Source organism: Drosophila subpulchrella, chromosome 2L (genome assembly GCF_014743375.2).
Source record: "Drosophila subpulchrella strain 33 F10 #4 breed RU33 chromosome 2L, RU_Dsub_v1.1 Primary Assembly, whole genome shotgun sequence".
NCBI lineage: Eukaryota > Metazoa > Arthropoda > Insecta > Diptera > Drosophilidae > Drosophila > Drosophila subpulchrella.
In genome coordinates, this window is record NC_050610.1 from 4,154,355 (window position 1) to 4,178,509 (window position 24,155).

Here is a 24,155-nt window from a genome sequence, read left to right on the forward strand (position 1 = left end):
TGTCCGTCTGTCCGTCTGTCCGTCTGTCCGTCTGTCCGTCTGTCCGTCTGTCCGTCTGTCCGTCTGTCCGTATGAACGCTGAGATCTTGGAAACTATAAGAGTTACAATACTGGGATTAGGCATGCAGATTCCTGAGATTCCTGCGCAGCGCAAGTTTGTTTCAAAAGAGTGCCACGCCCACTCTAACGCCCACAAACCGCCCAAAACTGTGGCTCCTACAGTTTTGATGCTAGAACAAAAATTTTAACTGAAATGTATTGTTCTCATCAATACCTACCGACTGACCTAAAAAAAGTTTGCCACGCCCACTTTAACGCCCACAAACCGCCCACAAACTTCAAAAAATCGTAAATATGAACGCGGATATCTCGGAAAATATCAAAGATAGAGAAACGAGATTTCAGATTTAGATTCCGTAGGCTTGAGCGCAGCGCAAGTTTATTACGCGAATATGCCACGCCCACTCCAACGCCCACAAACCGCCCAAGTCTGTGGCGCCCACACTTTTCATGGTAGATAAAAAATTTAAACTGAAATGTATTGGTCTCGTCAATACCTATCGATTGATTTAAAAAAAACTTTGCCACGCCCACTCTAACGCCCACAACGCTTAAATCTGTCTACCGCCGGTAGGTGGCGCATTTGCTGCTTGCATATCTCCATTTTCCTTTGGTCCCTTTAGCTGAGTAACGGGTATCTGATAGTCGAGGTACTCGACTATAGCGTTCTTCCTTGTTTTCTATGCAATCTGGTATTATAACATTTCAATTTGTTATAGTTTCGAACTCTTATAAATCAGATAGCAAACCAGGTAAGTCATCTGAATGGACACAGGTTTAAAAAACCCTTTGAAATTGCCAAGCAAAAACATTGCTCTAGGTTTCACTTATCGGAAAAGAATCTATTATCGTTTCCCCACCGAAAGTGCCAATCCGATTTTCAGGTCCAGCCGGGATTATCCGGCCAAGCGGCTTTGATTGGATTCGGGGGTCAACTGATGGATCGATATGTGACCGGCGTTGACGGAGGTGGTCAGGTTAATTATAACATTAGCCAACTGACAACTGGTCAGCGGTCCTGAGCTCGGGGTATCGAAGTAATCGAAACCCACAGTCCAGCACACACCGCTGATTTGTGAAGCGGAAGGTGTTTGCCATCGACATCGGCATCGGCATCGGCATCCAAATATACTTTTCCCACACTGCCGAGGTGTTCACACCGTCCGCGTCCCCCTCGATGAGACCCAGCTCCCCCGCCCGGGTTTTCGGATCGGGTTGGGTACTCGTAAATTTCCATATGACATTATTAGGTGGTTCGCTGGTTCGGCGGTGCCTCGGTGCCTTGGTGCCTTGGTGCCTTGCTGCCTGCTATTATGTCATAATTTTAGGAAAAAGTGAAGCGCTCAACCAAAATAAATTAAAAATTGCTTTCATGCTTGAATCGTTCGGGGGCGGGAGACTGAGTGAGTACTCGGCTGCCTGCGAATCCGGCGAACTTCATTACCGCTCGCTTCATATCCAAATATAAAGCGCGCTGTGACATTGCCACGGATCGATCCCCGGTACACCTCTGCCACACACTCGCCTCCAAGTGTTTATGGTCGATTGGAAGTTTATAATGGATAATATGCTGTGCTGCTGCCCCCCTTTTGCTGGATTCAAATTTAGAACGCCGGGTGAATGAAGTGCGCAATATTCAATTAAAGACATTATTATTAGTAATTTCCCTTCGGCAGCAATTGCCATTGATTGTTCGTTAGATCGGTCTGGGGATCGATCGATCCAACGATCGAATGATCGGTAATCCCACCCCCACCCGCACTAATTGATATTCGAGTGCGATAGACTCCCGGCCCAGGGGGCCAGCTGCATTTTGTTTGAGAACCGAGGACGGACACCAACCGGAAAAATTCATCAATTTCCAATTTGTATGTATTAAGGCGAGCACCCCCAACTACCCCTTTTTCTGGGCTAAGCATAATGAGGCATTATGCAAAAATGGACGAGTATATTTTTTCGCTAATGAAGAGCTGTATTTTTTCTGTTCGCTAGCCTCTACATACGGACGTCTTTATTAAAAGTAATTAAGTCGTTGTAATTGTCATTTGACGAACTGTCTATTAAGTGGAGAAGGTGGTGGGTGGGTGCGCGGATAAATGGGATTGTTTTGACATCTGCTAGAGAGCTACTTAAATTTATATCGAAAACTGAAAAGGGCTTAAATATTCCTTACACATTCCTTAGATTCTAGAAACTCAAATAATAGTAAATAACTTAAATCAAGTATAAATGTATTTCACAAGTATGGTCTACACATTTAAAAAATGAGAGAGCAATTCAAACATCTTAGCACTGGTTTAATGCAATATTAAAATTTCGGAACTCCAATAACTTGGAGTGGAAACTACCCCATAATGTGAATTTCCCCCTCGAAACACGAATCCCTCCACAGTCCTCAGTTGTTGCCCCATTCCACTGGCTGGCGTCATTGAAGTAAGTAATAATTGTGTCTAAATTTGTACGCAGACCATTTGAATCTCAATAAAATTTATAGTTATGACGAAAATATCTCCCTCATCCCCTCGGCGAGTCGATTCCGCTCTGCAGGCGAGCTTTAAAAGCATTTTGGGTTTTGGGTAGCCAACGCGACCGTACAGAAATTGAACTCAAGTGCAGACAATTGAAGCTCCTCAGAGAAATTTTTGGACTGCGGGTTTTTGCTTTGAAATTGTGGGACGGTGAGTGTGGAAGGGGTTGGGGAATGGCACCCCTTTAGATGCCGAGTGTGCATGTGTGTGAGCTCAGATATATTTTTGATTTTGATTTCAATTCTCTATTTGTCCGTCTGTCGTTGATTTTTTTGCAAGCGGTTATTAACCAATGCAAAGTCAGCCGACGGTCGAGTACTCGCGCCATTTGGTTAATTGATTCCATCGTTTGCCATTCCCCAAACCAACCACCCACACCCCTCTGGGCACCCAACCCTCTAGTCTATCCTATATGATTCTTTTTTTTGGCGTTTGCTTTGACCAATTTGAATTTGTATTTTTTATTGTTGCCATAGAGAGAAGAACGTAAGTAAATCTGTTTCGCAAACTGTACAAGTGAAAGGGGTACACAGAAAGTAACCATGCTTTGTTTAGTTTATTTTAATTTATCATGTTCTGTGATGTAAATTAAGAGTTTTGGAAAAAAAAACTAGAGCTAGATGATGTCTTGAACTTACAGAGAAAATGAATTAAATCGTTTAAAATGTTCGTACATTTCTTATGAATATAATATTATTCGTTACTTTTAACTTTGTAAGACACTACCTAAAAAATATTCAAAAACTTTTAAAAATATAACTTTCTATTCCAAAAACATTACAATTTCTTTCTGTGCACTTTCAGGGGGAGGTGAGTAAGTCTATACGAAATAGAGGTACCAAGGGGTGGGGACTTGGAACTTAGAGACTGAGATCGCCACAATTACGCCAAATTAAAAGTAATATTGCGTCGCTCTTTGATTCTATTAAGACTGTTAACCGGGTGTACGAAAGAAGTGCGGGGAGCTGGGGAATGGAGGGCCGCATCGAGGGATGCCAACTCGTCCACATTTAACAACATTAAGAAGCTTTTCAATTGCGCGGCATTCAATTAGCGAATTGATTTGGCCAGTCCACTTAATGGAAATTTGAGTGGTACTCACATGTTGCTGCTGGTTAATGCCGCTGTTGCTGTTGCAGTAGCAATATCTGTAGATGTTGCTGCTGCTTCAGTTGCCCAAGATTCCGATGATGTGGATCAGCTTTTGATAGCAGATGTTTTCTGCTGTGTCAATGGGTAAAGTTGCAGCTTGATCTATTGTTGCTGCTGCAGATCCGTATAGTGTTGCTGCAGTTTGTATTACTTTTGGAATTTATGCGGCTGCTGCAGTTGCTTCTTCTCCCTTCAGCTGCACAACCTTGACTCTGCAGCCCAGTGTCTGCAACAAAAGAACAAAAAACAGTTGACCATTAGAAGATATTTTAAATTCACCCTCGATTCGTTGGGCCTGCGATAAAAGTGTCAATTGCAATCAGAATTTATTGCGTGGCTCAATTCGTTGCATTAGGATCAAAGCCAATACGGAGATCGACCGACCCCGAAATCGAATGACCAACAGACCCAAGACTAAGACTCGACTTGGGTTACCTGTTTACCTGTTCGTTCAGCGGTCTAATTGCACCCACTTAGCACTCACACACACACACTCTCGAGCAGTACAACAATTGCTGTTGATTTTGGCCCTTTTGATCCCACATATAGGGAATGTATAAATTTCCAGCTTGTCAAGGCGGTCTGCCCTTTGTCCCTGTAACAAAATCAGAAAACATCTTGGTCCTAGAAGATCCCTATTGGACCGAATTTCAAATCACGCAAGGTGGCCGAAAAATCTTCAGATTAAGGGATAGTACCAAACATTTCCCCATTTCTGACCCCGAAAAACCCCCAAAAAAAGAATAACAATAAGCAAACTAATTACTGATACGCGTGGAAATTTTCAGCAATAACAACGTCCAGAAAAAAAGGGTTCGGTGGTGGAAAATTATGCGCTGCAATTTTTATTGCCTCATTGTTCGTAGCATGTTTCTGCTACTGATGTTGCTGTGGGTGCTTTGCATTGTTCCGGCTTTGTTTCTTGGACATTTTTGGGTTAATGTTAATTACCCGAACTGCTTTCGCACAGAGGAAGCCCAAAGCAATTAAAATTTTTATGACGCACTGAGTTATTACTTCAAATCCACAAACTTGAGTAATGGCCACGCCCCCGCTCGCTGACCTTAACAGCCTCCCCCGGCAAAGGACGTGAGAAACTCTTCCAGAAAAACGCAAAAGAAAAGGAAAACCAACGCCCCCGAAACGCAGAACAACATGAAAAAAGCGGAGAAGCGAAAAGAGGCCCAAGAACAAGGAGAGATATTAAAAAGATTTATTGTTTTATGATTTCCAGAGGGGTCACGACCAGCGGCGGAAAAAGTGCAACTGTTTCGGTCAAGATTTTCTACCTGGGCGGCGGGCGGTCAAAGGTTAATCGCTGATGAGCAGCCCCTTTGTGATCGGTAGCACCCAAAAACCTATACCATTTGCACTTTCACTGCCCCGAAACAGCAAAGTGAAATGCTGTAATTAAACTCTAACTATCAAAATGCAATAAATTATACAAAAATCCCCCACTTCTCGTTCCTCATGGCATCTTAGCTCATCCCCGACTCATAGCTCTCGACATTTCTTTCGTTGATAATTTACATAAAACGATTTTCGGTTAAATTTCAAACCATTCAAGCGGCTGCAAGTGAAAAGATATCCGAAATCAGATATGTGAAAGTTTATTAATTAGCCAGCAAATGCCAGATCTGTGAGAGACCAAAACGAAGACGCAGTTTCGAGCTGAGTTCGATGTAGAAATTAAAACACTGTCTTCAAATAGTTAAGGTTAGAGAGAAGCTGATGATGATGTAAAAATTTTAATTTACATCCATAAATAAAAGTATGGATAATAATCTTAGATCTTTTAAATAAGTTAAGATCTCTGGTTTGCCCAAAAAATGTTGAATATAAAGTAAGGCTGCTAAAATATAAATTTAATTTAAGGTTTTATCGCTTGCAGATAATTACAGATATGATTCACCGCTTGATTATGCAAATTTGCCAGGTGATTCCTGCTTTTCTCGATCATTAATTGAGGGCTGACGTCATCCAGCCTTAATTCAAAACCGCAGCAATGCTTGTAATTACTTCTTCCACTACGACTAACAAGCCACAAGTCGAAGTTGTTTTCCCCCCAAGTGGGCGGAAATATCAGAGGGTGGTGGGGGGTAACAAAGGATTGCATGATTAGGACGCATATCAATTACTGGCTACAAGACTTTCCCCCCTCTCTCACTCTCTATCCAAGTTACAAGCCAAATGCGATTAACATAAAAGGTCAGCAAAAGCTACGGGAGAACCCGAAGGGCCAAACACCCAAAACACAACAACAATGGAAAGTGGTTAAAAAAGTAGTAATAGGCGTAATAAGAATAATTGGTGATAGGGGGCCTAGAGGATGGAGAGTCGTCCTGGTGCGTGTTCTGGGGCTAGTCCTGTAGTTAGTGTTGTTGCTGAAACGCGTTGACTTGTGACCATTTCATAAATACCGTTATAAACAAATTACGACAATAATAACACAGCAACATCAACAAGAACGAAGGAGCAGGACAAAATTTATTTTTTATTGCTCACATTTACACATGTCGAAGCAACGCCCTTCGAAAGACTCCCCCTTTGCCTATCACCCACATACAGAACCCAAAACAAAAAAATATGAATTTCTAATGAAATTAACCTCCTGCTATGCTTCCTTTTTTTGGTTGCGGGGTCAGAGTGTTTATTTGCTGACGGGCCCACAACTATCCAACCGTCCCAAAACAGACTGACCGAAGGACAGCTGGAAACCGGGGAACCCATGATCCCCATCCAAAAATATTGCACAAGAATTTTGGATTACCTATCTGTGAATTATCATAGCTATCTTTAAAATTGCGCCCATATATATTTATTTTATATCATATAAAATGTTTTAAGAGGATAATCTTCTTAATAAACATGAAGTTTCAGAACAAATGTAAGAAATGGATTCTTAAGCTCTTGAAATTTAATCAAGATATATTTTAGATATTTTTTAAAAACCAAAATAGATTATAAAAATAAGAATCAGATTTATATCACATTTTCCTCAGTGCACCCCCTCACTGCGACTGCCATTGACCCCTTCACCGCAAGCCGTCTTTCTTTCCGTTCGCACATTGTAATTTTCGGTAATAAAAACATTTTTTACTTCATAATTTTTCGAAAACGCGACTGCATTATGGAGGGGATATTAACCTACCTAGGATAATTGCAGGACTCGGAAAATAACTAAACAACAAAAGGTGGTAAGAGGTTAAGGGAAGGAGATTAAGTCAGAACAAAGTTAAATTGGCTTAAAATATCGGAATACCTGGAATACCGTTTATTTATGCGCATTGTGAATCACCTTCGACAAGAAGCAGAATCGACAGCTGGCCAAAAAATAAAGAAGAATCTCCGCCAGAAAAGAAGTCGGAACCAGCGACTGTCCAGTAAAGCTTAAGTGGGTATTAATTTCTCCCCAATGACGGGACGTCCTTGCCCCCGCACCGCATCCCCATCTCCCTTATGGCCAAAACAAGCGATTGCATTACCACAAAACTTTCTGACCAAGAGGGGGAGGGGGTGGCGATGGGGCAGGGCGGTAAGCAGTTAGTCACAAATACAATCGCGTAATTAATTAAGCGCGTCAGCTGGACACTGACCGCCGTTAGGGGATGGGGCAGAAGGGGGATAATGAAAGGATAAATACAGTGGAACCAATGAGGTATTATCTAAAAATCTACACAGAGAGAATTCTAACGTAAATACGTAAATAGAACCACATTTTTGAAGTTGAAAATGTATTCATTGTTCTTGAATCAAGTTGAATTGATGGTATTTACATTGTATATATCAATTACTAATCTATTAGCCCAGCCAGCAGTGTATACTTATTAAAAAGTTATTAAATAAACTTAATTTATCTTTTCTCTTCTCACCATTTCGTTCTAGAATTGAGAACATTGATACCAAAATGTACTTACGTGGTTTTTAAGAACGAATGTTCTCAATTCAAGAACAATGTACTTAAATAAGTAAGTAAGGGAGAACCCTGTGTATAATTTTTGTAATAAAATTAGACTTTAAAATATTAATATTATACAATTTTAAATTAGTTATATATTTATTAATTTAGTTTAATTTATTTTTATTTTGCTTACGTAATTGATAAAAATAAAAATAGAAAACTAAATTTAAGGGTATTTTTTTTTTTTTTTGAGATTTATAATTATTCAATAATCTTGGTACTCAATGTATTAAAGTTTATTTTTGGAATATATGTATAGGTACTTTTGAGGGATCAATATTGGTTATAGATAGGGCCCACTGTCCCGAGAACCCATGCTGGGCAGCGGTGCTTAACCCGAGACACACGCATTGTTGACCGGATGGATTGGATATGGAATCGCAGTGGGACGGTCGGCGGAAGGTGGTCGGCGGAACACACCTCAAATCGCGTTTTGTCCTTTATCAGGTAATTCACTTTTTAACTTGCTCTTCGCCTTTTATTCTGTAATTCCACTCGAGGCCTCGTTCCTTTTCTCCAACTCACTCCTTTTTTTTCGCTTTTTGTAATTGTTTGCCATTAATTACAGCAACAGCAACAACAACAAGAACGGCAATAACGAGGAGCAACAAAGTCGCATTCGCGCAAATATTTCCGCCTTAACCTCTACCCCTCACCACGAATCGCTTGGCTGGTTGTTAATTTTATTTATAAGTCCGCATGACACACCTTCCTTTCAATTCGATTTACGATCCGTGCATTAACGGTTAATGGCAGGGTCAGGCTTTTGGCCACGGTGGCCTTCTCACCTCCTTTTCTGCCCCCTTCGCAGGCTCAAAACAATTGACATTCTGCCATTTAATTGCAATCGTCGATGGCATTAGAACTTGCCCAAATATGATTTCCGTTTCCGGCTATTGCCGCCACCCCCCCTTGGACCATCCCATCATAGATGGCATCGAGCAGGTTCGATGCAACACGAAGTGCTTCGGCTCCAACTCGAACCGAAGTTTCCGAGCGCCAATAGAGCGAGATGGCGCGCGAAGAAAGAGAGAGCCGCACTCATATTCATATTCATTCATTCGGTTCGCCAGCCGGCAAAACGGCAAGAAAAACAATAACAAACCCCAGCTGAGAAAATTGGGGGGGTTTGGTTTCGCTTCCGAAAAACCTAAGAGAAGTACGTCCAAAAGAGATGGAGCCTCCAAGAGCGGAGTTCCCAGACTGCAGTCTCGAGTTGCACACCAACACCACTTAAAAGACGATACCAAGGAATACCCATAGAAGGCCAGTCCGAGTGGCGACTTCTTTTGTGGAAAGGGCGTCTTTTATTTATTGCAGCTTCGATTCTGCCCCCGAGATTCGGGGTGCGGTGGTGCGGGGGTGCAGTGGTTATGCCATCATCTTATGCGCCTTTCTGCAGGATGGTGTGTGGGCAGTCTTGGGCGGTACAGGGGGCACTTGTTAGTGAAGACCATTTGGTATAGTCAATTTTTTCATTGTTTTAAATCAAAGAAAACAAATTTTAAATTATATCTTTTGAAGGAGGTGTGTTACTCTTAGGGTACACCTTTGAAAATGAGTTAGAAAAATAAAATGTTGTTCTATTTGGTATAAAATTCACTAGAATTACATATCTCTGTTATTTTTTAAGAAATGCGGTTTTCTTATTATTTACATATCCTAATACCAAATTTATAGAATTTTTAGTTTTCAATTTAAGTTGCATAGACTTTAAAGCATACAATTAACCAACTCTCAGAAAATGAAGTGCTGTTTTAGTGGGATTTCTTTAAATCGAACTGAAAAATTGTAATTCCAAATATTTTTAAAAATAATTTTAAAAAACATCTTAACTTGCACTTGTAAATGAAGACCACTTGGTATACTTAGTTTTATAATTGTAATAAATCGAAGAAATCATATTTTGAATTTTTTTTGGTGCAGGTGTGGTACTCTTAGATTAAGTATGAAAATTAGTTAGAAATATAAAATATCATAAGATTCACTAGAATAACCTTTGTTATTTTATAAGAAATGCGTACTTCTTATTATTTACATTAGGATATGTTTATATAATTTTTGTTCTTTAATATACAATAAGTTGCATAGACTTTTAAGCAAGCAATTAACCAACTCTCAGTAAAATGAAGTGCTATTTTAGTGGGATTTCTTTAAAACGAATTGTAAAATGTGGATATTTTTAAAAAAATATAGAAAAACATCTCAACTTCTTAGTTTCATTTCCAGCGCCCACTGTCTCTTTGGGTGTGTGCAATCTTAAGCAGTATTTTCGTTGTTTGCTTTTAACCAAGTTGGCGCTTGGCTCGCGGCCAAATCGGGAAATCAAATCAATAATTTGGCTGTGGCAAGAACGGCGGAGAATCGGCGAGCGGGTCTGCCAAAGAACTGCATTCGCCGCACGTTGCACAGGGCTATTACCGCCCCCCCACTTGGCAGTTGTGCCACCAAAAACAGACGACATCGTCATCATCTCGTCATCGACATCATCGCCATGGGGTTTCCCCGATTTGTCCTGTCTACGAAAACGCTTTCACACAAGAACAACAATCGCGAACAGCGAAATCAAAAGAAAATCCGCAAGCATAAAAATCAAATAGCGCTGGGGGCCAAAGCGACCATGAAAAGGGAAAAGTGGATGTGGATGTGGCGCTGGGGAAAATGGAGAAAATGGCGTTGGGGAAAAGGGGGAGGGGGAAGTGGGGGGCAACGCACACGCTGAAATGGGCGAGTCAGCGATGACACGTGCTTTTTTGCAGCTGTTTTTCGTGGAAAACTCGCAACTGTGCGAAAAAAAGGACAAAAACAAAAATCGCAAAATCAACGCACACACATACACATTCGACAAAAAAGCGAAGGATGAGGATGGAGGAATGGAATCGCGAATATTCGCAGCCGACGACAGCCGAAGGCGATTCGAGGCCTTCAACTGCAGCAGCGGTAAAAGGATTAGGGGGTCAGGGGTCAGGGGGCTGGACAAGTGAGCAGTGCAAAATGGGAGCAAAGAGAACAGCGAAGAGTGCCAAATATCAAACGGCAAGAGTCGCATCCTTTCAAAGTATGTGTTTGCCCGCAAATGTGTGAGCGCAAAGGACAAGCAGCCTGCAGGTGGCCACCGATTTGTTGTCTTTGTAGCCACAGTGGACACTCGGACAACGGGAATTAATAATAATTTAAGGAATAAACAAATTTGCAAATGTATTTTCCCAATCTAGAAAATAGGTTTATATAAGAAATTATCACTTAATATTAGATTTTAAATTGAATTATATGAAAATATTTAATATTATAAGCTAGTTTGGAAGATTTATAAATTTTTGTTAATATTACTATTTTAACAACAACCGTTTTGAACCCTATACAAAAAAGTAACACCTGATTATGGGTATATAATGCTGTATTTTTTTTATTTTTAGCAAACTAATAAAAACTGTGAATCTTAGAACTACTTCGAAGTTTTCTATTTTCCAAGATACTGAAATTAATTTTTATTTTTTCAACCGGTGTTTGTAAAAGATTCGACAAGTGTAAGGTTAAATAAACAGAAACCAAAAAAATAAGATGTGGGCGGGACTCGAACCTTGTACCCCCAGCAGAAAAAAGTGATAGATTCTGTTACTTGCCCCCTGAGCCATGCCCATTATTATTTTCTTTCTTGCCAGAATGTCTGTTTAAGTTCAAACAAAATTTTTTTACTAAAACGAAAAAAAATTACGTATTAAAAAATAAAATAAATCTTTTAAAATTAAAGTAAAAACATTTCAAAGTAAAATCAAAACAAAAAGGTTTGAAACATTTTAAAATGCGAATTCTCTCTGTGTAATAGAACTACTTTTTGTCTTAAAAGCTAAGGAAGTTACTCCAGTTTGCCAGTGACCACTGTACATTTTGATCCTATAGTATCTGTGCCTATAAAGGTGTTCGTATGTTTGTGTGTGCGAGGAGAAGGGATCCAAGGGGAAGTGAGGCAGACAAACAGACATCCAGAGGCCAGACAACGTCAACAACAACCACAACAACAACGTCGCAGTCTTTTTGGCGCGTGACGTCGAATTTTGGAATCGGACGGAACGTCGTTCCATGGCAGATGGCAAATTGCATTATTATGCGAGTGTCTGCAATCTGCACAGCCAGAACAACAACAACACACACCACAGACACACAGCGAAGGAAGCACAAAAACAAAGTGCAACAAAATAGGGAAAAACAACAAACAATATTTGGACTGGACGGAATCATTGGAATCGGTAGTAGAAGAACCGGAATCGGAAAGTTTCGGTTGCCATCGGTCGCTCGATGGGCGATTAGAAATGTGGGAGTGGCAGGGCGATGGGTCATTCGCAGGGATTACATTCCGTTTTGTTCAAAAATTAATAGAATTTCATAAGCTTTTTCGGCTGCGTCGCCCCGTCTCTTTCTCTTCCTCTGCCGCTGTCTCGCTCGCTCTCTCTCCTGCTGTCTCTTTCGCCCGCTGCAGCTCTCTCTATCGCTATCCCTCACTCGCTCTATTTGCCGACTCGCTCTTTCAAATGTTAATTTGAATTTTTATTAGGTTTTAGGCATGCATTGTTGTTGCTGCCGCCTTTCCACTGCTGTTGTCATGCATTTTATTTTCACTTAAAACTGCAATTGTTGGGGGGCCTTTGTTGCTGCTTTTGGGGGCCTCAGTCGCAGTCGCAGTCGCGGTCGCCGTCGCTGCCTCTGCCGACGTCGCTGCTGTCATCGTTGAAAGTGCGACTGCGTTAGAAAATTGCATTTGATAATACTAAACACACGGACAGCACACAGTTAAAGTCGCCAACATATAGAAATCGTTTTTTTAGGTCGTGGGCTGGGCAGAAACCAGAGGGCAAAATTTAACCCAAACTGCAGTTGTACTTTTTGCTACGTGTCCTTAGGCATCATGAAATCAAGGAACGACTAATAAGTACCACGGTATAATATAGTATACTCTTTAGATTCAGATTTTTAAGTTATAACATGATGGGGAAGAAATCTTCCGCGCTTTGGTCGTCGAATTCAAAGCAGGACCAATGTTTACAGACAAGACTCTAAACTTTACAGAGGCTTTTAAGAGTTTTACAAACCATTACTTATAACTATTTTAAAGATATTTAAATAAACAAAGGGTGATAAAAACATGAATGATTATACTGTTACGATAGGATAAAAAATAAATTCCTAGCTAAATTAAAACAAAACAGAGACATATTATAGTACAATGTTCTTGAATTGAGAACATTCGTTCTTAAAAAATGTACTTATTTTTGTATTGATATTCTCAATATTAGAACGAAATGGTGAGAAGAGAAAAGTTAAATTGAGTTTATATAACAACTTTTTGATAAGTATACACTACTGGCTAGACTAATAGTTTATTTGTTGAGATATACAATGAAAATACCGCCAATTTAACTTCATTCGAGCAGAATGAAAACATTTTCAACTTCAAAAATGTCGCTCTATTTTTAAGAACATTTTCAACTCAAATGAGAACGTCACAATATTCTGTGGGTAACTTTTATATATTTCTATTTTTTCATCACTTTGTTTTTATAAAATTTATTATGTAGTAAAATCGTAAACATAAGATCAAATAATCTCTTCACAGGACATTTTTATATACCTTAGACTGCCTTTTCAAAAGTGACCACTGTATTTCAGCTTCCAAAGGCAAATGTTTACGCTGGCTTACCTTCCCAATCGGTATCGTTATGAGGTCCCGAAGAAAAACTGCAAATATTTTGATGAGAATATTTTTTTCAAATCGATGCAGCCATATTCCGCTTAAATCCTTTGCTCCTGCAATAATATTTTCGAAGGATTTTTTTGTTTGATGATTTACATGGCAGGTAGCATTGAAAAAGTGCCACATCATTCTCATTTTCGCTGCATTTTTCGTGCACTTTGCGAGCGATTTACTGATTTTGTGAGTTTGTGATTTTGTGCCAACTCATGTGGCAATCGCGACTTTGGGCCAAGGCGCCGTCGGCGAGTTGGAAAGGCAACAATTGAATCGAATGGCCGGGTCCTCAGAGTCCTTTCTCCCATTTATTTTCTCCTTTGCTCGCTTTTGGCCTGGCCTTTTTTTTTGTCGAGCGGAACTTCAATTACACATTTGCTCACATGCGAAAAAGTGAAAAGTCACTGGCCTGTCATGGGCAAGAAATCCAAATCTCATCTACCGACGGCATTTCTCCGGTTCGGGCCCGCTCACCCCCACCTCCGCCCATCAGTGCATATCTGGCCAAAAGGCCACTCCGAAACCTCCTTTTCACTCTCGCTCCTTCACATTTGATTGGAGTTGTTGTCGTCCCGTTTGCGGGTCCTTGGCTAATGGCGACGGGGCATTTTATACCCTTTTTCGCAGGCAATAAAAACATTTTCTTTTTTGGCCACAAAATAATGAATAATATGAAGAAAAATACTTGCTCGCTGCCTCTTTTTTTAGCCCTGTTGTGGAAAACAGAAAACGCATTAAGTGCGCGGTTTCCATTGTTTATAACATTTTTGCCACCCCAGAGAACGGGGCAAAGGGATAATTAAGAATGCTTATTTATCTAGAACGCAGTCACGGCGCCGATTGTCCAGCTCCCTTCCAATTTTTTGACCGCAGGGGGGCAGAAACCCCATGAAAAGGTTCGTAAAAAGCCAAAAAACTTTTATTTTTTATGATAAATTATAAGGAGTGTGGGGGCACCGAATGAAAGGATGCGGAGAAGACGGCGCCAGCCAAAGGTCATTCGGAAGCTAAGTAGAGGAAAAGGGAACGAGGCTGGGGAATTATTCGAGACATAATGAAATGAAACGAAATTTCAGACAGAAGATGACTGCCAAATTTACTTTTCTTTTACACTTTTATAAATTTAAGGTGAAGTAGAAGAAAATCCCGGCAAGGAAATTGAAATGGAATGGCTTTAAATATTATTACCATCTTTATATATGGGTAGTCTATAACCTAAGTTAACTATAATAATACTATGGCCATCAAAAACACTTGGTTATTGAAGGGTAGTTGTTAAAAATGTAACATTTCAGCTTTGGTTCAGTAAGGAGTAATAGGGCGTAGTAATATAAAAGTAATATATTCCGATGCGAAACAATGGAATGATATTTTAGGCTTGTAAACTTTGTTCAAAGGTCACCTGTTCTTGGACACATTACCACTTCTGCGACTCACAAGAGTTCAACCAACAAATGGGCACTCGGCTTCTGCCAAAGATTTTCTCCGCTAATTAGCCGGGCCGAAAGTTGGCGAGTTGAAAATTACCCAAAGAAAAAACCCTAGAAACGTTGAGCTGGAATCGATGCCGGTGGGCAGCAGCCACAGCAGCGCACACGCAAATCACTTGTTTTTATGTAATTAACTGCTCGGCCCCGCCAACCCGCTCCGAAATTTTATTCCCCGGAGGTTAACGGAGATTTGGCCTGGGCCTTAGTTCGGGTAATTAACCAAAAACCGATCGCTTCTTGCCGCGGCAAATCCGAGTTTTTGGCATAATTTCCATGCTTGGAGTTTTGCGTTTTTGGCTTGTAAATCTTTCTGGGACCTGCTTGGTTTCTCGGCCGTTCAATGACCGATAAAATTGCCTCAACCATCGCGACCAACTCGACCGACTCCGCCGATGCCTTTTAGCGGGCTATTGATTATTAATATTTTGTATCTTTCCCTCTCGCCGTGCCTTTTTTGTGTCTTTTTCTGGTTAGTTGTTCCCAAACATTTTTTACCATTTGCTGTAATTACAGCGACGCGTTAATTGTTCGCCTCCTCTGCACTGGGGTTGCCCCTTTTGTTTCCCAGCATCCCCGGGTTTCCACATCTATTTGTGTTTGTTTTCAACGCCGGTAAAAAAACATCAAGAAACAACACTTGCCGAGGCGAGGAATCTACACTTACGCGCTGGTGTTTGGCATCGGAGACCCCCAACTCCGAACCCAAATCCAAAAATCCAGCCGAGAGCCCCGGTTCATTAGCTGCTATTACCATTATTGGCCATACTATTCCACTGCCTTGAATAAGTTGGCAATTACTGCCCGAAATTCCCCCTGAAAATATTTTCCAACAAATCCACAGATTCATTTATCAACTGGGAAGGGGACATACCATTCAAAGCTGTCTTCAAGGGCCGCAGACCCATCATGAAAGCGTTTAAGGCAAAAATAATACATACTTATTCTTCAAAGTGTACCACTAGTTTAGCAAGTTTGAAGACATTTCCAATGCTATCGCCTTTTGTAAGTCAGTTTTTGTAAGCCACCTAATCTTCGGTTTACGACCACTGAGAGAGATCGCAAATAAATATCAGGGTTAATAAAAATTTGCTAACCTGATTGAATTTGTAAAAACGAAATCAAAGACTAAAAACGCAGGGTTATTTAAAAGTAAAACATATCTTAAGCGAGCGAGAAAGTTATATGTCAGAGTAATATTAATGGGACTTGAACTGGTTTTAGGACGAGCATAAGATTTTATGTTAGGGTAAGATTGGTTTAGTTTTTAGAATTCAATATTTTACATAGAAATTTAAATCTAATTTAGACAAATGATTCTTCGATTCGAATTTGTGTATTATTTATAAAAATGGCTTGGAACATTCCGATATGATTATTTTATAGTCCAAAAATGTTAGCAAATAACACAAAGATGTAAGTAAAACGATTTATCTAGTTTATCTATAATTTCAACTATCTACTATTTCAACAACTTTCGTATTAAATTTAATTTTTATCATCATCGCAGGAACAAGTTCGAAAAATTGAAATTATATTTTATTAAAGCTTATTACAAATTTAGCTAAGCAATACAAAGCTTTGAAAATTATCTTGCAAGAAAAAACTAAACTAAAATAAAAATGCTATAAAGAATACATTACAATTCGCAGAAAAAGTTCTAATATTTCCTTTGAACTAAAATTAGGCACTTCCAAAGATAAGATATTGGTCTTAAAAAATTTGATTTTGGCACAATGAAATTCTATTTGCAGTAATGATAATATAACCCCAGATGATCAAATCATGTTTCTAGGAACCAGTTGGTTAAAGCAAATATTATTTATAGAGTGTCCGAAAACTTACCGTTTGCACTGTTTCTCTTCTATTTTTCCTGGAAACGCACGATGATGCAGAAAAGCAGTCGCTGATTTTGGTGATGCGATGCCACAGTTGTAAAATTTGAACACTTTTGAAACACTGAGGGTTATTATTCGAGGGATTTCCCTTTTGAATTTGTTTTGTGGGTTTATTGATGGGACTTTAGCACTTTTCTTTCTAGCCGATTTTGAATTTAGTTTGGTTTTTCAACACTGCACAACTGCAATAACAATAGGAATAGATAAGTGAGAATGGTGGGCAAAACAGAGAGCGATTTCCAGGGATTTCCGAGAAGCGGAAAACAGGGGAAACGAAATAGAGGAAAAACGCCACAAGAAGAGAAGCCGTCGCGCTGCACTTGCGATTTCTGTTTTTTATTTGTGTCTTTGCTCTTTTTCGCAGCGAGTTTCGTGTTCTGGTTTTTTTTTCTGATTCTGATTGTGAATCTGGTTCTGTGCGAATTTCGTTTTATTAATAAAATGCACAACTTCCGTTATTAATTTTGCAACGACAACAATTGCTGCAAGTGTGTGTGGCTGTCGTTCTGTTCGCTGGTGTGTGTGTGTGTGCCTGTGACAGCCGCTGACAGGCGAAAGCAAAAGCAACAAAGTGACAAGCGTGAGCGTGTGTCGCCTAGGAAAAGCGGAAAAGAGGCAACAACAACATAAACAGCAGAGGTGGGCGGTGGGCGGCCATCGAACGGGACAACCTGTCCGCTTTTTTTACGGGGGCGCCCCCCTTTTCTTCTGCAATTTCGCTCCTGTGCACGCGACTCGCTCCGTCTCGCTCTTTTGTTGCGGTTTTTTCGCTGTAGCTGCATTCATTCATAAAAATCAGGTTGTAAAAAAAGAACAGCAGCGGAAAAACGACAGTGATTTTATTTATTTATGCCAATTTGCCGACGCGTTGCCGTTGCAGTTTGTTTTTATAGTTTTGCACTAGAAACTAGTATTTCTTGGATTTCTTTTCAAAATATTCAACAACACAGTGTTTATTTGTTCTTATTCGGTTGCTAATTTATAGTTGTTCTTGTTTTTATTTATTCGAATTTTATTAGTTCTGGTTTTCTATTTTTATTTTAAGATTCTTGTATATTTCAAAGTCTTTTCAGTTTTGATAGTTTACTAAGCCAGCAAAACAGAAAATCACAAATAAGCCAAATTAGCCGCACTTGAACCACGACACTTGCTGCCCGACTGATTTCTGAAATTGTACTGCGCGTAATAAGAATTCCTGTTTTCGTAAGCGTATCCGTCAGATACTTCGGCTCGTCGGATGCGTCGAACGTCGGGGCTCGACGCTCGACAGCGAACATGTTGCATGCAACGCTTCGACGGTTTTTCGGCCTTTTCTATCCCCTTCCCAATCTGGCCAACAGGCACCCACACTCGCACACACTTACACACTCTGGGGGCTATTATCTAAGCCATACAATCAGATTGTGTTTACTTTTCCAGCCAGGCGAAGTGGCAAGGTTGAAGACTGAGACTGCAGAGAGTCCGGGAAGAAAGACGGCCGACCAATTGAATTGCAGAATTGCCCGCTTTCTTGGCCAACAGTTTTGGGCAGAAGAGAGCACCCTGAGTTCTTGATTCATGGGGTGCTAAGTGCGATAAAATGTGCGCCCTCTGCTAAATTATAGTAACCATAAATAAAACGGAATTAATCGATATAACTTATTTTCAGCTTGACCTTGTTTTTTAAATATGTATCAGGAGAAAAACGATGAAAATATTTATTTATTTAAGATGATAGTAAAGAGTAAAAAACTAATACTACCATTGGAGGTGTAGTGCTAGCTACGAGGCCTTCGACTACGTATTTACTTACTTTATTTATCGATTCATTTACTTACTTAATTAAATCATTTTTTTTTACATTTAGTTATTCATATATACTTAATTTTAGGGATGTGATGAGTTTCTTTATGCTATGATATACTTTTTTCTTTTAAAAAAGTAATTATTGTTTTAATGTTTTCTGTTGCACCGTGGTAATTTTTTTACTTTAACCGATTTTTTTTTTAAATTTAAGATTAAATAACGTTTGTGTGTAACTCCAAATACGCCAACAAAATTGATTATTTATGAAGTTGAAGAAAATATGTTTCGAGGGCTTGGGTATCAAATTGATACTATCAATATTTCAGTCATTGGAATGCCCAGTAGTTGACAAACGGATTTAAATAAATCATTTGGCCTCATTTGAAATTGTAATTAATGTGACGCACCCAAGAAAAACGTCAATTTGTTGCTCACTTACATATGTATAACAATTCCTATAAGCGGATTTTAGTTTGTAATGAAAGTAATTGAGTAATAGCTTTCAAATATATACATTTTAGTAACTAAATAAATAAAATGATTTGAATTAGATGCTCTTATATTTATTTATTTTTATTTTGGGAAAATGCTTATTTTGAAAAAAAAATCTTACTGGGCACTTTCTAAATTGTATCTTTAGATATATGCACTCTTGATCGTACAGGAATAATAATTCTTAAATTTGAGACAGATCTAGAGAGAATATAACACCGCTACCACACCATAATCTTTCCCTTCCTCCGATTTCCCGCAGTAGCCACCCCTCCAGGAAGTCATTAAGCTGCCCAAAGCTGGAATAAATAAAGTTTTCCCTCCCACTTTGGCAGACGCTAAAGCTATATAAGGTGGCACCCCACGGCAGATGCAACTTTATTAAAGGAGACAAAAACAAAATAAATTTACGTGTAAAAACACTCCAAACGCGAGAACATCGAAATTGTCGCAGCCGCCCAACGATCCATAAACGCAGCGATCTGTAGATGCAACGATCTGTGGATGCAGCTACAGATCCCAAAAGGGAGTGCAAGCTTGCGGCATGCGGTAGCTAATGTATCTAATAGATACACGACAGCATGTCAAACGCTTGCACTGGAGCGAGGTATGAAATTGGAAGGGAGGATGGGAGCTGGGAGTTCCAGGCCGATATGGGTCCAATGGATATGGGATCTTGCACTAAAAGAAATCCTTAATAACATGTCGTTGTATAAAAATTAAAGATGAAACTCCACTATTGTCAAATCACATAGGAAATATAAATAGGCAGCAATATATGTTTATTCAAATGTAATCCCTTTTATAATAATAATACAGAATACTGTTGTTTGTTCTGCTAGGGGTTCTAACTTTGAATTTTAAAGTTTCTGAGTTCCATAAAGTATATTTAATAAAGTTAAAAGGTCAAACTCGTACCATCTAATTCGAAAATGATGATTTTGTTTCACTCGAAATATTTTACAGTGAAATAGATTTTAATGTCAAATTTGTCAGAGGACAAGTTAAGTTTGTTGGATAAGTTTCTGTACTTTTCCCAGTGTACAATGGAGATTCTCTTATTTCTCGCTCCACTTCTCTCCACCTTAGCCTCATCTTTAGCTCCACCTCCGCCGCATTCTCTTCGTTCCTCGTGCTTCTCTAATTAACATTGGGATTGTAGTACGCTTTTAATTTATATCTTATTGATGCCGGCGACATTTGTATTTATTTTTGTCCACGGGCCCCACCACACCCCCTTTCACAACATCCCAGCCTCGTTTCTAGGGGGAGGTTGGGTGGTGGTGGTGTGTAGGTACTGTCCAAAATTCACTTCCCAAATCTATTTCTCCTCTCCCCAGCGAACCCCCTCTACTTGTATGTGTATGTGTGGAATGTTATTTTTATCGAGAGAACGGAAAAAAATTGTGGAAAGCTAAAATTTATATGGAATAGGTGTCGCGTCTTGATATTTTGGGTATAATTATTGTTAATATTTGTTGCTGCCTCCGCCCTTGTCGCCCCTCTTGCCCCATTTTCGCTTCTCGTTTTTTCTCATTTGTTGAATGTTTCCTTTGTTGTTGTTATTTTTTATATATACTCTAATTAAAATATTCGGTTGTTTTGCGCTTGATATATCTGCGTTTATATGTATGCATTTCTGTACATATTTCTTTAATGCCGCGATCTGTCTAAATGATTTTTGTACGCATTTCAATGGACGAAAGAAATTGCTATGAAAAAATAAAACTAATATAAACAACAACAATTGTATTCGTGGGTGGTTAAAGTTTATTTTTAATAAAAAGAATCAGTGTTTTCAGGTTGCTTCTAATGGTTTATGTTTATGACATTTGTGTGATTTTGATATTATTTCAGGGGCCTCGGAATTAGTACGTTGCTCATTTTCAACTTTATTTTCGTCAACTCGTACTGACCAAGTTGAAAAATTGGCCTTGAAAAAAGAGTATCTTAAGAGATATCCTAAACTGATATATTTATAGTCGATCACTAAAACTTACGCTGATTAACGTATGGGCTTTGTGAGCTTAAAGAAAAATAGGACTGATCAATAATCGAACTATACTCGCCGAGTATGTAGTTTTATCATTTTTCAGAGTATTTGTCTGTTTTCTTTTTAATGGAGTCATCTAAGTTTTGTACCCAAACTCCTAATAGGGAGATATATCAACCATGGGATAAATACTCCGATCTGTTAGGCCCCGCGCTGCACACGAGGCAAATGACAATTCATTTATCTTGCAGCTCGTGCAGCAATTCGAAGCGGGTTTTCCACTAGTTTTTCCAAACGGATGGGGTCAGGTGAGGGGGATGAGCAGTTGCGTTGGCGACCAGCATTCGATGTCAGCGATGAGTTATTGACACTCGCATTGGGCCATGTACACACAGAAGAATCCCCATCCTATAAAGCTCTCAGTTCCGGTGATCTCTGGCTGAGTTATCAATGTGAAAAATAGAAACATGATTATGAAATTATCAAAAGAAATGCGTGTACGTGAAAAATTGGTGGGGAGAAACATCGGACAACGAGTGAGTGCGAGTGAGAGGAAGACCGAGAGATATCTTTGGATGGGTGGCGCTTTCGTTTTGCTTGAGATTACCCCACGGCATTAGATTGGATGGAATTTGTAGAGCCAACGGCAGCATAATTAAATACAACAACTAAAACTGGGAGGGTGGGGTGATACCGGTTCCCCAAGCACCCTGAAAAACTAAATTCCCCAAAAAAATTTTGGCTTACTTTGTTGAAATAAGTATTTTCGAAAGATTAATACAAATCCTTCAAAATTAGGCACGGAATTTTCTTGAAACACAATTTATTATTTAGTTTTAATATGTAAAGTTTAAAAAGAATACAAGCCGCCAAATTGTAAGGCTAAAATTTATATATTTTTATTTCTTGCTAGGCTTAAATAATCCCTTATGTGGGATCGTGGTCAAGACACTATCCTTCTGTCTAATACTAGTACATATGTTTTACAGTCTTAAGCTGTTTATTTTTAAAATGTTTAAGAATTCGGTAATAAGATACCATTTTGGTAAAACTTTAAGGTACAATTTACGGTCCTAGCTAGTTGCAAAACATAAACCCTATATAGCTTTAATGCGTATACAATTTTAAAAGGTTGGACTTAAAATATATCTACTGGGTAGTACCATCTGTAATTTAGAAGCGGTTCGTTCATCTGACCCCCTTCCCTTCAATCTTTCGCTGCCCACACACGCTACTTTCTATCTCTCTCTCTCTTTGCCCTGTTGCTCTCCTTTTCTATCGAACGTGTGTGGACAATAGAAATGATCGAGGTAAATATGACTGTACATATGTACGTTTATTGGTACCGTACCGCTCAACTCACCTTGCGGCACACGAATTAAATGCCCAAAGGAGAGCGAGAAAGATCAGAGAGTGTTTCTTTCGGTTTGGTTTTTTTGAAGATGATACACGAACCATGAATTTAATTATGATAAAGAAAAAACAATTTTATAGCCAACAAAAGCACGCAAATAAAGGGTTATAAGAGTATTAGTACTGACCAGTGTGGTGGTATGTACCCAGTTTTATGTATTCGTATTCGTGGGGGTACTGCCCATGTTATTATGTAAAATAAGTTGGAAAGCGTCTGGACAAATGGGTACTTAACTGTGTATGAGTGAGTATCTGACGGTGTGTGCTTTATATGCATGGAATGTAAGTTTTGTCGGCCATCGTAGTCTACGAATTGAGTGCCGTTGGCTCAAAAATGGCGGCGATCACATTGCACAAGGTACAGTTGCCTCCGAGCTTAGAGGGCATAACTCATAAAAACCGACTTGAATACGTATTACGCAGTCTCTGAAGAGTCGGTATTTGAAATTTCATATTACCGCTGCCGGTTTTTTTCCAGTCAAAACGAGATGTAAATGAAGCACCAATGTAAATTTGCGTTTTGTAAATGGTGGATGTGTATTTGTAATCTTTGCAAACGATGAGCTATCAAAGTGATGTTACTATAGGGGTTGTATTTAATACATTTGGCATGATCAAGGTATTTTATAGGCTTAGTTAAAATCTACTTCATTCACTCAACCAAATTCACTTTAGAGAACTAGCAAAAAAAGCTTTGTAAGGAATGACTCCATTTTTACAAATTGTAACCATTAACTAACTGAATGATTTATGTTTTAAGCTTATGATTGAATTTCTAACTGCTTAGTGATTTTATAAAAACATTTTAATTTTAATTTTATTTTTATTTAAATAAAACATTTTTTATAACAGTTTTCCCTTACACAATTTCTTTAAGATTAATAACATGCTTTTTTAGATCTTTGTATAATAAGTCAAGTATGGATAAAAATAGCAAAATAAATCCTTTATATTATTATACAAAATACAATTTTGGGGTCTGGATTTTTCAATGGTATTCAAATTGGTTAAATACCGATCCAAAATTAATGTGCAGCATCCGAACAAAGAAAGAAGCCAAGAGGCAAGATGCGAAGTGAAAATTGGCTTTGGCTAATGCTGGGCTACCGTAACACATTTAAATTATCTAGTAATTCCTCCTCGGCTTCAATTAGTGACCTGGCCAGGCAGTCGTGTCCAACGGTTGTACTTCACCCATCAGCGCCAGAGTTGAATGAACCAGGCCAACACCATCGCCAATACCAAATCGGAGTTGGCCAGGTCTGTTAATTAGCCAGAAGCGCAGGCAAAACGGAGACCCTAACCCAAAAATGCTAATAATAATGATGCTGAGAGTCAATCAATCATTTTGCATTTGCCGAAAACAGTTTCACAGTGCAAAAAACACTTACACACATCTATCCATCCATGTCCATCCACTAAGACCCCTGCGACAGGCGATGGCATGTTGTGCTGGATGAACTAATTTTACAGAAATTTCCATAGCGATTGGGCCACCCATTGCTGACGTTGCAGCTACCAGATTCAGATACCAATACATTTCGAAATAATTCAGAGACAGCGAGAAAAATTCCAACTTTGTGTTTTTGATAGTAGTTAACTAAGTATATAAGGCCAAAACAATGTTTTTTAAAAGAATACTG

General features: G+C 39.2%; 1 protein-coding gene across 5 annotated transcripts in view; it reads right to left on the minus strand.

The window, feature by feature from the left end:
- The window catches only part of LOC119546229 (protein abrupt), a 51,755-nt gene extending 33,754 nt beyond the window's left edge, over positions 1–18,001 (minus strand). For 4 of the 5 annotated variants that reach the window (XR_005219170.1, XM_037852373.1, XM_037852369.1 and 1 more), the window contains exons 1-3: positions 17,963–18,001; positions 16,777–17,011; positions 3,691–3,966 (exon numbers count right to left, since the gene is read on the minus strand). The gene's annotated coding sequence lies outside the window, so the exon portion shown is untranslated. Of the gene's footprint in view, positions 1–3,690; positions 3,967–16,776; positions 17,012–17,916 lie in introns of all 5 variants that reach the window. The other variant, XM_037852370.1, reaches the window with a different exon arrangement.
- Between the last annotated feature and the right edge of the window lie 6,154 nt (positions 18,002–24,155).